The following is a 15785-nucleotide window of genomic DNA, read 5'->3' as shown; positions in this document are numbered from 1 at the left end:
GTGTGTACCGCCTAAAATCTCTAACTCTTGTAAGAGGTAATGGCGGTGTCATCTTCCACATAGGCTCGGCCGGGTGCAATGCATTTAAATCTTCCGGGTGAAATGGATTTCACTCTTCAATACAATTTTTCGATCTCTTTGGGAAAAATAATGGAGGCTTATATCGATGATATAGTCGTTAAATCAAAGCATACTGGTGATCATCTTTCCGATCTTCAACTTGTTTTCGATAGGATTAACAAATATAACATGAGACTCAGTCCTGCCAAATGTTCTTTTGGCCTCTCTTCTGGAAAATTTCTGGATACCTCATGACTCGTAGAGGTATTGAGGCTAATCCTGATCAGATACGCGCCGTTATTGATATGTCATCACCAAAAAATAAGAAGGAAATTCAACGACTTATTGGTCGGCTTGCCGTTCTTCATAGATTTATTTCTAAATATTCCGATCGTTGTCATCCCTTCTTCCAGACTTTAAAGAGGGCGGCAACTTGAAACATTGATTGTGAGATGGCATTGCAACAACTAAAGAAATACTTGGTCAGTCCTCCTATATTGACAAGTCTTTTAACGGGTCAACCTAGTGGCATATACCTGGCAGCTACAACTCAAGTTGTTAGTGCTGTTCTTTTCATTGATGATGTCGTACTACTGAAAAAGGACATGCTCTGGCTTCTTTGATAGCTGATTTTCCGATTGATGATTCTCCTATTGATGATTTCTTGCGCTAGAAAGAATCTATGGAAGACATTCTGCCGCCACTAACTGGGGGCGACGAAGACCAACATGAAAACACAATTCTTAATCCCATTGACCTATGGATTGTTTACTCAGATGGCTCCCATAGTAAATCTGGGTCTGGAATTGGATGCGTTTTTGTTAAACCCGGCGGAGAAAAGATTAGGAAATGCATGCGACTTGGCCGCGGCTTCAAATAACGAAGCGAGTATGAAAGCGCCATTTGTGCTTTGAGAATTTTGACCTTTGGGGCGCGAAAGTTCGGTTATACCGGATTCGCCTTGTTGCCAATCGGTTTGGTGGGTCTTTTGAAGCAAGAGATGAGCGTATGGCGGCTTATCTTAGTTTGATATATAGTCTTTCTCGGCAATTTGATAGCATCTCTATCACTCAAAGACCCCGAAATGACTTATGTCATGCAGATTCATTGGCTTATCTCTCTGCCGCCGTTAGAAGCGAAGGGGCAAGACACATCACTTTTGCAGTTATCTTTTCGTCAGTCTAAGTTTGAACATTTTTACGCTCGCTTAGTTCATTACTATAATTACAAAAAAAATCTGACGAAGTTACCACATTTAGCTTCGTCAGTTTAAGTTTGAACATTTTTACGCTCGCTTAGTTTATTACTATCATTACGAAAAAATCAGACGAAGTTACTACGTTTAACTTCGCCAGTCTAAGTTTGAACGTTTTTACGCTCTCTTAGTTCATTACTATAATTACAAAAAAAATCTGATGAAGTTACCACATTTAGCGTCGTCAGTTTAAGTTTGAACGTTTTTACGCTCGCTTAGTTCATTACTATCATTACGAAAAAAAAATCTGACAAAATTACCACATTTAGCTTTGTCAGTCTAAGTTTGAACGTTTTTTACGCTCGCTTAGTTCATTACTATCGCTACGACAAAATCTGACGAAGTTACTACGTTTAACTTCACCAGTCTAAGTTTGAACGCTTTTACGCTCACTTAGTTCGTTACTATTACTATAACAAAATCTGGCAAAGTTACCACGTTTAGCTTCGTCAGTTTAAGTTTAAACGCTTTTACGCTCGTTTAGTCTATTACTATCGTTCCGACAAAATCTGACGAAGTTACTACGTTTAACTTCGCCAGTCTAAGTTTGAACGCTTTTACGCTCACTTAGTTCGTTACTATCACTATAACAAAATCTGGCAAAATTATCACATTTAGCTTCGTCAGTTTAAGTTTAAACGCTTTTATGCTCGTTTAGTCTATTACTATCGTTCCGACAAAATCTGACGAGGTTACCACTTTTAGCTTCGTCAACCTAAGTTTGAACGCTTTTATGTATACATTAGGGGCGTTTTTCTCTACGTGGGGGCGACTCGTTCTATTTCATTTCAACTACATAAATCTACAACATTGTCAGTTTTCCGCAGGTATGTTATCTGACACAACAACAATATTCAATAACAAACCCATCTTTATTTTTATTTTTCATCAAAAGAAGTTTTAGCTCTATGGTATTACATTCACACAATTACCTAATCAATTGTCTCTGTCAACTGTCTTACGGTTGTTCGATTAAATCTTCATTTTCTTCTTCGAAATCTACATTTGCTTCGCTTATTTAGCGCTTTCGGTTAACTATTTTCCGCATTCATTCTTTTTTCTAAGGCATTGTGCCAATCTTTCTCCGAAAATTTTTTGAGCGAAAATTTTCGTCAGCGTCATTATTTTTTCTATGGCATTGTGCCGATCTTTCTCCGAAAAATTTTCCGAGCGAAAATTTTCACAAGATCATTATTTTTTTCTAAGGCATTACGCCGATCTTTTCTGAGAAATTTTCGAGCGAAAAATTTTTTCGTCCGCATTAAGCCGAACTTTCGGAGCGAAACTTTCCGAGGCTCGTACAACCGTCGTTCGGAAAAAATTTGCATTACGTTAACTTTCTAAGCGAAAACTTTATTCAGCTTCTTTATTTATTTATTTATTTTTTATTTTTTATTTTTTCTACGACATTGTGATCTTTCCGTTCGAAATTTTTCGTCAATATCTTTTGCTCGTAATTCCGCCGTTTCAAATGCATACACTTTGTCCATCTCAAATCTCTCGAGTACTATTTTTTTTTTTTTTTTGTAATTCCTTAAGTGACCATCGCCGTGGACTCGTGTATTCGCTATATCTGTCATTTTCTTTCCACCTCACCAAGTCTATGATCGTCATCCAGTGTTTCTCTTCTCGATTATCTTTCGCCCGTATAATGAGTTCACCTGACCAAATCAATGCAGTACAGCTACGGTGCCCCTCCTTTGCTGGCGCTGCACCGTATCATGTTTGTTAAACATTGGTTTTGAATACTGGCGCCTTCATCTCTCGCCACCACAGAGTTCGAGTTTCGTGTTTTTTCACCTACAAAGCTTCCTCCACATGTAACTTTCTAGATCTATGTCAAACCCAACACTATATCTAAACAAAGATTAATGGAAACGACCGTACCTGCTGGTCAACGTGAAGAAGAAATACAGAGTTATACAGCAGCAGTGTTGGCGATACTACAGCTGACACACCGTACCAGCATGAATCACTTGTCTCACAGCGTTTGTTCTCCCCCTAACAATTTGGAGCATGTAGCTTCTAATCTCCTCAACTGGGTTGTGTTGGAAAATAGCATTGTTATAGTCGTTTCCACCAACCTCCCCAAGCAACACGAGGGAACGTCTATGCATGCACCAAGAGTGCGACAGGTACAAACGAGATGGTCTCTCAACCATGGCAATTGCACACTGAGGGGATGCTTGAGCCTGGTCATGGTGATGTTTCTCGAGGGTCGTTGGATATTTTCCTCCTGCACTTTGCTTCGCTGGAGGTTGCTCATGATAGCGCAAGAAAAAGAATGCAAAGCAAAAGGGATCCTTAAAAGGTTAGGGCAGTGCAAAGATTGGTATGGTGTGTACGAAGATGAGATATGCATGAGAAGTACATCTTGATAGATTGGATTACGTGCCAACTCTGTTTCCAGAGACCCATCAAAACAAGACAGCTTTTCATATATGGAGAGCCCAGTACGCAAAAAACTCTAGTCATCAGCTATATCACTAAGGTATTGCGAATCTTTTTGCAGCTCGGCTCAGGTAGCCTGTTCTAGCTTGAGCAGCTCAGTCAGCATGTCTTCTATCACCAACTCTATCCTTTTCGTCTGATCATATATCACAAGAGGTGTAGTTATACCTTCCCCGGGCAAATTCTTATTTACTCCGAATTCTTATCTAATCCGAAACTTTTTAATCCAATTCGTATTTAAGTTCCTTTTCTTTCTGTTATTACTAAACTGCCCCTACACTTAATTTTAACGGTCTAATCCTAGTATTGCTATTCCGGTGGCACGCGACATCGACATCAGCTTTCGTAGTATTGTCACATAATGCGTTCGGTACAGTTTTTGGCAATCAATTTCTTTCGATATTTTTTCTGTGCATTTTTCAGCCATTTTTTAACTACAATGAGTCCCATATACATTCGTTTGATATTATTTCGTTTCCGATAATTCACGAATTTTTTCCGATTGTCTATTTTCCTATCGTTTACGTTCACACAACACTTTGTTATACATTTCGCTTACTATTTTCGTATTCCATTTTTTCCTTGCTTTTTCTTCTCTTCTTTGCCATGTGAACTTTGTTCGCATGACAAAGAGGGGGCGGTGTTTCGACCCCACACATACATGGCAAACGTCCATTAGTAGGGGTCTCCATTTTATTCGTTTAATCAACAAGGCTAAAGCCCAATTTGCAATACCATGGATCAATGTACATGCCCATTAACTCATGTGTCTAAGGCTGAACCTTAGCCACATGGCTTGCCACTAATGTACATTGATTTATGTCTAGATTCATTTCTTATCAAAGAGATAATTATCAGTTGAGTTCTATCACAATTACTTGAGCTACAATGACTCTCTACTCTACCTATATAAATACCAAACTATTTTTCATAAGGAACTACATTGAAACTTGATCCCTAGAGAATAGATCTTGGGTACGTAGGCAGCCATTATTTGGTTTAGTTTCATCTCCCTCAACATCAAATTCCTCTGTTTCTTAGTGCGTTCTTTACCATTGCTCTCGTTGTGTTGAAGCAGTTTACTGCCGAAACAGAAAGGTCATAATGCAGAAGTTTCCCTTTCGCTCCTGGAGGACCCAGAGTAGGTGGAGAAATGTCTTATTAATGTCAGATGGCTTAGAGGTGCCAATGACATTCTAACCCAGCCATTGAGTCATGGCAAGTTGGTTCCGACGCTAAGAACGTTGATAAGTGCATTTTTCATCCATATTATAATCACCCTCAATTAACGTGTCGAGCATGAGGTCGTAAGTCCATGGATACACGGACTGCTACTGAGTCAGCACATGGTCGACCAAAGGTATGCCAGTGATCTCAAAGATCAAGGCAGGTGTGACTTGGTGGGGCACGACATCAATGGTGACCCAAAAATGGTTGCCATTAAAACCGCCATTATTGTATAACTTCAACACCAAATCCGTCGAATACAGACCTCCATTAACATACAACAGATACTCCCAACCTCTAGATTGAATTTCAGTATCAAAAAATGGGGAAAACATCCCACTTTCAAAGAGTGATCCAAAATTCTGTTCTACTGAAATTTGCCTGTTTCCAGCCATTTGAGGATCGGAGGAAGAGGATGGCGATTGTTTTGAGATGAGAGGAAGAATTTGAAGTTGGTGGCGGAATAGAAATCAAAACTGGGTTGTGGTGGTCTCGTGCGAGATTGGATTTGAACTAGGGGCTATCTCGTGCGAGACTCGAATGGGAAGGGACAAGATCAGGTTTTTGTGGGAGAAGAAATGAGGTAGTGGTGACGCGTGGTGAGGTGTCTCGGGTTACAAATGGGCTGAGAATCACGAGATTTGGTCGGGCCCAATTTTTTTTCCAACCCCAAATCAAACCTAAAAAATGTAAACGCGCACACATGACTCGTTCGAACTCCAAATTGGATAAATGAGCTACTGAAATGATCGGCATGAAAAATTCCATCCAATTTGATGTCGCATGCTCAAAGGCCAAAGGAATTTTAAAAAGAAAGATGGATGTTTTATTTAAAAACAATGGGGGGTTTTTTTTTTATGGTTTTATTTCTATACAAGGAAGATTAATGTGAACAACACTAGATGGCCATTAGACTCTCCATCTAAACTCTCAAGCAATTGTCATTTCTACTCTAGAGCGAACCCAATCCAGCCAAACTGTGGCTTCACCTTTATGTATTATGAGTCTAGGGTGCAAGACGGTACCATCCTTGATAATGCGCGCTACGGTCTAATAATATTACCCTTATTACATATGGCTAGTCTCAAACCGCCCCAAAGGGAACTCAAAGTAACCAATATCTAGGGGTTGGCCTAGTGGAATCCATTGCCTGTGTCCTAAGTAGGCAACATCCGAGGTTGAACACGAATCTCTTTGTGCACAGCGTTAATGCAAAGGGAATTTTAAAAGACCTCAACATATACATATATACAAGGTGAGTCTTTTAACGTCAAATCCTCAAGACTAATCCCAATCTGTGGGAGGAACGACCTGGCGAAGTTGATCTCGAGCTACTGGTGTCAAACAAGTGTATACGTTATAATAAACACCTTCACCAAGCGGGCTGAAGACCAGGGAAGTTTGGAGTTTGACAATGCATACACCACCCCATTTTGCACGCACGTCATCGACGAGCAGAAGTACTGTGACCTTGTCTAATTCGAGAGGGCTAAGACTTTGTCCAAATGATGATTTGAACGTGGACAAGAAAAGAGTAGAAAAAAGTGGAGAAAGAAGGAGGTGAAATTTTTGGAACCCATCGTTTACCAGTAGGAACGTTTGCTCACGTTTCAGAAGACATTTATACTCAGTTCTAAAATAGAGTTTTTGTGGACTACGGCTCCGGCGCTTGGAACCACACACTTCAAAGTAATTTTGAGATCATAAAATAGAATATGGCCCAGCTACCAAAATGACGTACCCTCTACAGAAAAAAAAAAAAAAAAATTGAGTACGCCAAATAAAACATCTAGTCTATGTAGACTAGATCCTGAAGAAGTGTCTGATCAACAGTTAGGGAGCGTAACTCGTGGTAATATTTGAGGCGTTGGCCATTTACTTGAAATTCGTTGTTATCTTGTGGATTAAGCAAAGAGATTGCCCCATAATGGGTCACAGCTGACACAATGAAAGGACCAGACCATCCTGTTTTCAATTTACCAGGAAAAATGTGTAATCAAGAGTTGTAAAGTAAAACTTTTGGCCAATTTTGAAATCTTTACGCAAAATGTGATTGTCGTGCACTCTTTTCATATTAGCTTTGCATGATTTTGAGAGATCATAAGCATCACTTTGAATCTCCTCAAGCTCATTTAATTACAGTTTTCGCTTCTCGCCAGCCGCGTTGATATTATAATTGAGACTTTTAATGGCCCATAGGGCACGATGCTCAAGTTCCTAGCAGATGACAAGGTTTTCCAAAAATGATGCGATAAGGAGACATCCCTATAGGTGTTTTAAAGGCTATTCGGCATGCCTACAAGGCATCCGATAAGAGGAGAAACCAGTCTTTCCTTGAAGGATTGACAGTTTTCTCCAAAATTGATTTTATCTCTCTATTGGAGACTTCCACTTGGTCACTTGTCTGTGGGTGATACGGAGTAGCAACTTTGTGAGTAACTCCATATTTCTTCATTAAAAACCCAAAAACTTTATTACAAAAATGTGTACCCCCATCACTGATGATAGCTTTGGGGACACCAAAATGAGAGAAAATGTTTTCTTTTACAAATTTCACAACAGTCTTATGGTCATTTGAGCGACATGAGAGCGCCTCAATCCATTTGGACACATAGTCTACAACGACTATAATGTAGAGAAAACCTTGAGAAATAGGGAAAGGTCCCATAAAATCAATGTCCCAAACATAAAAAAATTCCACGATTAAAATGGGATTTAGGGGCATCGTATTGCATTGGGTAATGTGACCCAAATGCTGACAACGAATGCAAGCTTTGCAATGTTCGTGCGCATCGCGAAAAAAGGTAGGTCAGTAAAAACCACATTGTAAAACCTTGGGCGCAGTTTTCTTCCCACTGAAATGACCACCGCAAGATTGTTCATGGCAAAAAGATAACGCGTCGGTGTGCTCCCAGTCAGGAATGCATCGACGAATGAGTTGGTCGAAACAATACTTAAAAAGGTAGGGGTCATCCCATAAATAATATTTTACAGTGGATAAGAACCTTTTACGATCAGGACGTGACCAAGAGGAAGGAACTTCCTCAGTAACTAGGTAATTAACGATATTCACGTACCATGGAGAGGAGAAAATGGAGTACAAATGCTCGTCTGGGAATGAATCACAGATGGTGTCAGAATCACTATCAATGTCACCAGCCAGCCTGGATAAATGGTTGGCCACCACATTTTTTGTTTCTTTCTTGTCTTTGATTTCCAGGGTGAATTCTTGCAAGAAAAGGATCCAGCGGAACAATCTCTGTTTTGCATCCTTTTTTGCGAGTAGGTACCGAAGTGCGGCATGGTTAGTATATACGATGGTTGAAAATCCGGCCAGGTAATGGCAAAACTTATCCAAAGCATAGACAACTGCTAGGAACTCTTTTTTAGTTGTCGTGTAATTACGTTGAGCATCATTAAAAGTTTTACTAGCATAGTAAATGACAACGGGTTTGTCATCACGTTGTTGGCCTAGTATGGCGCCAATAGCAAAGTCGCTAGCGTCACACATCAGTTCGAATGGTTGAGACCAATCAGGGGGTTGAATGATATGAGAGATAGTTAGGGCAATTTTTAGAGTTTCAAAAGCTTGTTTGCAAATGAAATTAAAGTCAAAGACCGCATCATTAAGCAAGAGGTTGGTTAAGGGTCGAGCAACTTTAGAAAAATCCTGAATGAATCGCCTGTAAAACCCAGGGTGGCCTAAAAAGGCACGGATATCGCGAACTATGGCAAAACTTATCCAAAGCATAGACAACTGCTAGGAACTCTTTTTTAGTTGTCGTGTAATTACGTTGAGCATCATTAAAAGTTTTACTAGCATAGTAAATGACAACGGGTTTGTCATCACGTTGTTGGCCTAGTATGGCGCCAATAGCAAAGTCGCTAGCGTCACACATCAGTTCGAATGGTTGAGACCAATCAGGGGGTTGAATGATATGAGAGATAGTTAGGGCAATTTTTAGAGTTTCAAAAGCTTGTTTGCAAATGAAATTAAAGTCAAAGACCGCATCCTTAAGCAAGAGGTTGGTTAAGGGTCGAGCAACTTTAGAAAAATCCTGAATGAATCGCCTGTAAAACCCAGGGTGGCCTAAAAAGGCACGGATATCGCGAACTATTCGGGGGATAGATAGAGAAGCAATTTTAACAAATTTAGCTATCAACCTCTATCCCGTTTTTCGAAACAACATGACCTAGAACAATTTCTTTGGTAACCATGAAATGACACTTCTCCCAATTAAGTACTAGATTTTTCTCTTCACAACGCGTTAACACTTTAGAAAGGTTGGATAGCGAGTCGTCAAAGGAGTTTCCATAAATGTAAAATTCGTCCATGAAGACTTCCATATAACGTTCTACCATATCACTGAAAATGTGAAGTATGCAGCGTTGGAAAGTACAAGGGGCATTGCACAAACCAAAAGGCATTCGTTTGTATGCAAAGGTTCCGAAAGGACATGTGAAAGTTGTTTTTTCTTGATCGGTTGGGTCGATGAAAATTTGGAAGTAGTCGGAATAACCATCAAGAAAACAGTAGTAAGCATGACCGGCTAAACGTTCCAGCATCTGGTCAACGAATGGAAGAGGGAAGTGATCTTTACGTGTTACAGCATTAAGTTTGCGATAGTCAATGCAAATTCTCCATTTCACAAGAATGCGAGTGGAGATGCATTCATTATTTTTATTTCGCACAACTGTAATGCCGGACTTCTTGGGATCAACGTGGACAAGACTAACCCAAATATTATCAGAGCTAGATAGAGTATATGATACCCGCATCAAGTAAACGTAAAACTTCCTCCCTCACCACCTCTTTCATGGCGGGGTAAAGGCGACATTGCGGTTCCTGCGATGTCTTTGTGTCATCATCTAAATGTATGTGATACGTGTATACACTAGGGTGTATTCCCTTGATATCATCTAAGAACCAACCGATAGTGGAGTGGTGTTCACGAATGACATGAATCAAACGTGCTTCTTCGTCGGTAGTTAAGTGGGAAGAAATTATTATATGGTGACTACCATCGGAGGGTAGTGGTTTTAAATCTGGAGTTGGAGGATTGGGGATCAAGGATTCGTGAGGGGCCGTCTCTTCAATGGAAAAGAATGAGTCAGGTTCCTCTGAATAGGTTAATAATGTAGCAGTAGGGTCAAATAGTGGTATTGACTCTAATAATGTATGAACATCATTAACGTACGAGTCATCATCAAACTCAGGATTATCAAAAGAAATAAATTGGTGTACCTCATCTGCGGGAAAAAAGTTTGTGAAATATTCCTATGCCAGACTATCAACCATGCTAATCTCACCCTCAATGTCAGGATTGGGAAGTTGTTTCATTAAGTTAAACACATTGACTTCTACCGAAAGGTTCCCAAAAGACATTGTCATTGAACCATCCCGACAATTGATGAGAGCGTAAACAATTGCAAGAAATGGCCGTCCTAAAATGATAGGAATGGAATCACATGCAACTTCGGTATCTAGAATGACAAAATCAACTGGGTAGTAAAAATCTTGGACCTTGACTAGGATGTATTCTACTTTACCCTTTGGGTGCTTGATGGAGCAATCTGCAAGTTGCAGGGTCATGCTGGTAGGCTTTAATTCATGAAGACATAACTGCTTGAATAAGTAGTAGGGAAGTAAGATAACACTTGCGCCTAGGTCTAAAAGGGCGGTAGCAGTATACTTGTTGCCCAACATGCATGGCACAGTTGGTCAACTTGGGTCTTTGTATTTAACCACACCATTGGTAGCAGTAATAGTTAAAAACTGCTCAGTGAGGAACGCTTGTTGAGGAACATTTATTCGACATTTGGTGGTGCACATGTCCTTCAAAAACTTGGCATGTTTAGGCAAATGCTTAAGTGCATCAAGAAAAAGTAGGTTTATGGTTAAATTTTTGAAGGTTTCTCGGATCTCATAGAAATGCTTGTCAGGTTTGTTCTTTACCAAACGGGCAGGGAACGGAGCTTTTAGGCAGAATCGCGCATATGGATCAGTGGTGTCTTTCCCCAGGGACGTAGTTACCGATTTGGAAGGAACAACTTCGTCCACTATAGGTTGCGAGGTAAGAGTTGGAAAGATGTCAGTCCCGACTTTTGTCGGTTAAATGTCTGGCATACGTATGTGATTGTCGACAGTTTGGCCATAACAAAGGGTGGTGATGGCATTTACCTCACCTTGACTAGGATTACTAGATCTTGGTGCATTGGTGAGTTCAAAGCAGTGTTTGTGGGCTTAGGGTTGGGAACTGCTTGGCCCGAAAACACGCCCTTTTGACTTTTATCCTGTGCTAACAGCTGAAAAGACTATTGGATAGATGCTAGGATTTGAGACTGTTGATTCATGTAGGTCAGTAAAGTTTTAGCCCTTTTATCAGCGGTGGATTGTACCAGTGGGGCAGCATAAGCAAGTTCACAGTTATTGTTTACGGGTTGATTTTGGTAGCCATAACCTGGAGTAGCAGGAACAAGGCTGCGGTTGTTTTGATACCTGATATTGGCGGTATTGGGAAACTAACTTTGACATTGTGGGAACTGTTGAGAATTCCCTTGATGGTAGGAATTGTAGTTCGTGGATGGCCATACAGGAGGGTTGTTGAAACCCGTAGGAGCTAGCTGTTCGGCAGGGGTACACCAAGCGAAATTCGGATGTTGTCGCCAAGGTGTATTAGGGATGTTGAAAGCACAAGCCTCTTCAGATGGTTAGGGAGGGTACTCGTATGCCAAAGGGCAATATGAATCGGAGTGCTCAGGACTTAAGCAAAGAAGACATGGGGAAGCATTGGCGGCCATAACTTGTTTGGGTTTTTTATCATTCACTTGAACCGAAAGAGCATCGACCTTTTTGGTTAGGGACTCGATCAGAGTTTTTAATTCTGGATCGGGTTTGACTTCGAACATAGATGTAACTTTAGTAGGAGTGTCTTAAGAAGATCTGGAGAATCAGTGTTACCCCAATGGGTGTTTCGTGAAGCTTGTTTCTCGAGAAAAGTGTATGCTTCAATAGCGCCTTTGTCCATAAAATAGTCGTCGTTCATGATATCTAGTGTTTCCTTTTGATGGTCAAAGAGACCATTAAAAATTGACCGGACTAAGACAGCGGTGTCGAGTTGATGATGGGGACATTCGAGAAGCAGATCAGTAAATCTGCTCCATACTTCCGTAAAGGATTCATGGGGATGCTGGCAAAAGAATTGAATCTTCTGAAGCATCTCTATAGTTTTCTCCTGAGTATAGAACTTTATCATGAATGCTTGTACGAGCTTGGCCCATGTGTCAAGGGATTGTGTTTCGCCCGCGAGCCAAACTAAAGCTTTATCAGCTAAGGTAAAGGGAAACAACCTAAGCAAGACTTGTTCGTTGGTAACGGTCGGATGGTGGAAAGTGGTGGCTACTTGTTGGATCCTACGAAGGTGATTGTATGGTTTTTCATGGTCTAAACCATGGTAAATAGGTAACAATCCAAAAACGTTTGGCGGAATGCAAAAATCACTGGAAATCTCATCGAGTTTAATGCAGGCTGGAAGCAGGTCCTTCCTGTAAGGCAGTGTAGAAGTTCGGAAGGGGTTTCTCTATCGTGGGATTTTCCTGGGCCATAAATATGGGAGGTAAGGGCAACTGAGATATTTGACGAGGTTGGTTTATGGAGGACGAACTATGTCTAGGGGATAACTTATGCAGTTGTTTATTGTATTTTCGACTACGATATGTATATTCTAATTCCTTATTAGTACCGTACCGTAGTCTCATGCAAACACAAATTTTAATTCTAGGCTCATAAGGAACGAATTATGACATGAGGATTAGTTATTACAGAAGGTGAACCACGTCCTCCTGAGTTGTTGCTAACGTGAGCAGGTAAGCTAAGATAACGTGTTAATATTCCAGCAGCCAGGCCACATGAGAGAATTGAGGGAGGTTTTCCATGCTAGTACGTTCCTTAATTAGATAACCTCAATCTTTCAAGTTTGTGAGACACTGATGGAATAAGAGGATGAGTGATGATGGTATATTATGTTATTATTATATAATTATGATATGATGAAATTTTATTATTAGGGTTTTTTTTTTAAGTTTACGTAATTAATGTATTATGGAGAAGGGGGGAAAACACAGGTAATATATTCGTGCAACCGTATATATATAGCCTAAACATGTGATTAGATTACGAAACATGCAAATAAAGATAAGAAATGCTGAAATAGATGACTAATCATGCAATTAGCACATGCTAGTTATACACAGGAAGGCTACACATGCAACCCTTTATTACTCATACATGAATAGAAACACGTCCTACATATGCAATAATATGTAGCTACGCATACATAAAATATAACCTATACGTGAAACTAGATGCGAGGTAGAGGAATATCGAGAACGAACTCATGAAAAGTAATGCCACGTATGTGAATGGATGTAACATACACATACAAAAATAATCTAAGCAGGCGGGTTAAAATCATGCAGACATCCAAATATATTTGAATCATATTAACCGTATTAATGTCAATATGCAATGACGAACCACACATACTCAGGAAAAATTTCTATAAATGCAAAGAGTTCTCATGCCAACATACAAATATGCGAAGTAAAATAGGTTATAGCTATCAACCAAATAATTTTCTCGACAGAGTTTGAGGAGTGGAAGAATGTGAAACCTGGAGCTTCCTGTAACTCCACCTATTCAGAATTAAACGACCAAATTAACTCCTGAAATGGGTTGAACTCGTGCACGTACTGGAAGTTAGCTAAACATGTCTAGAGAGTCCAAAACAGCACTGAGAAGGGAAGTGACTTTGGTCTGAAAACTGGAGTGTTGATACTCCAGGTTAGTCTCGTGCGCAACCCTGGAAAGTCTCGTCCGAGACTATGAGATAAGTGCAGTACTTCAACTTCTTACAGCGGTCTTAGAATGTCCTAAGGATGATAATTCTGATCTACTTCACAGGTACATGTAAGCAAGAAAATAAAAGTTGGTACGAACAGTTAAGAGAAACGTTAGAATCATAAAATAAATGAAAAATCAAAAGGAGGAGAGGGTAGGAGAAGAGGGGGGGTTGTCCAGTGATGTATTCCAATTGTTATGTTAAATGTTCGGAGTCTTTAGGCATGCAGCAAGGCCATTTGATAATCAGTGTTTGTATATGTTTTGTTCTTTTGAGTCCAAAGTCCATAAAACGTATGACTAGTCAAGTTATCTTACTCACGTGGGTTAGTAGCATAGATCGAGTATGGGATTGTCCAAACCTTAGGACTATGCAAGGTTCACAACTGGATTTACAGTTTCAAGGGAATTAGTGAGTAGGATTTACTTTGTTATTTCTTGTGTTGCTCAATTAAAACTTGGAATGCAAGTTAACTTAGAATTACAAAGATTGATTACTTAATAAACTAGATATAGAGAGAGATACATGAAGAAGGTTAATCATAATCATGCAAGGTCAATTAATAAAGTTAAGAGTACCTTATCACTACAGTTCTAATCCATCTCGAGCTCATAGACAAACCCAAAACGATGTCGAGTATCGATCCCTAGTAAGATGTGCTCATCTCTGAGTTCATCTCACTAGTATGAGGAGTTGAATTAACATTCTATCACTAGAATATCACTTCAACTCCTGGTTTAAGTATACACCAACTGAACAAACCAGAGGGCTAACAGCCATAATAGGGTCTCACACGAGACTGGTCTGGAGTATCAGCACTCTAAACTTGGTCAGACTCAGTCATTTTGGGACCGGATGTATAATCAAAACCTATTCCCTAAGTAGTGATTCTGGACTACTGAATTGCAGCTTGACCCTCACATGAGCATCATTAACCCTCCCCTTGGGAAAGTTTTAGCTCATGGCCCTTGGATTTATTTTATGTCTTGAATGTATGAAACAAAAAAGTGAAAAGAAGCAAATAAAGAACTGGAAATTGAACATGAAGAAAATAGATTTTGTTAGAAGTTTAAGACTTCCTGTACCAACCTAATACAAAAGCTTCAAAATGAGAAAATACTAAGCATAAAATTGTAAACAACAAAATGAAATGCAAGAAGCTCCCCCAGCCTCCTTTCTCCAACATCCAAAATATATATCCCATGGGAATCTCACGTGAAGGCTTCCACATTTATAAGTTTGTTTTTTCCTTTTTCAAAACATCCAAATTTTTTTCACAAAGTTTGTCTTTTTCTTTTCAAAACATCCAAACTTTTTTCACCCTTTTCTAATCCACCATCGAATCATGCATTTAATTTCTTGTCTTGTCTTTTCTTGCAAGGTGTCACAAAAGTGTCCATAACTTGCCACTTGTCTATGCATGATGACTCATCATTTCTTGTGGGCCCACAGAGTGGGTCCACATGTTGTGTCTAGTGGCGGCTCAGATTTTAGTATTTTTACAACTTTCTGTCTTTGCATAGAGATTGTTGCCCTGGTCATTCTGGCAGTTCACTTGCCAAAATTGGCGTCTAGGTTTGAAAGATGTGAGCTTCAGAAGTTTGCTGCTTTTTTACACATGGTCCCGTTCTGCACATGTTTTGTCCCTTTGGAATCTTCGGCTCTAGTAAGGCTTTGTTGGGCTTCACTGGGGCTGAGTGGGAAGACTTCAAGTATGCACAGTATTCCCATACTTTGATGCAAGTTTTATCATTATATTCACGTTAACTGCAAAAACCTACAAAAGTATGAAAATATAATTTTTTTATGATTATTAAGCACATAATTAGCCAAAATGTTATGTCTTTACAAGGTTTAGTATTACAGTTTTTGGTGCTTATCATTGAGCCTTC

This window comes from Coptis chinensis, chromosome 8 (assembly GCF_015680905.1).
Source record: "Coptis chinensis isolate HL-2020 chromosome 8, ASM1568090v1, whole genome shotgun sequence".
NCBI classification, from domain to species: Eukaryota; Viridiplantae; Streptophyta; class Magnoliopsida; order Ranunculales; family Ranunculaceae; genus Coptis; species Coptis chinensis.
Note: the sequence above shows the minus strand (reverse complement) of the source record.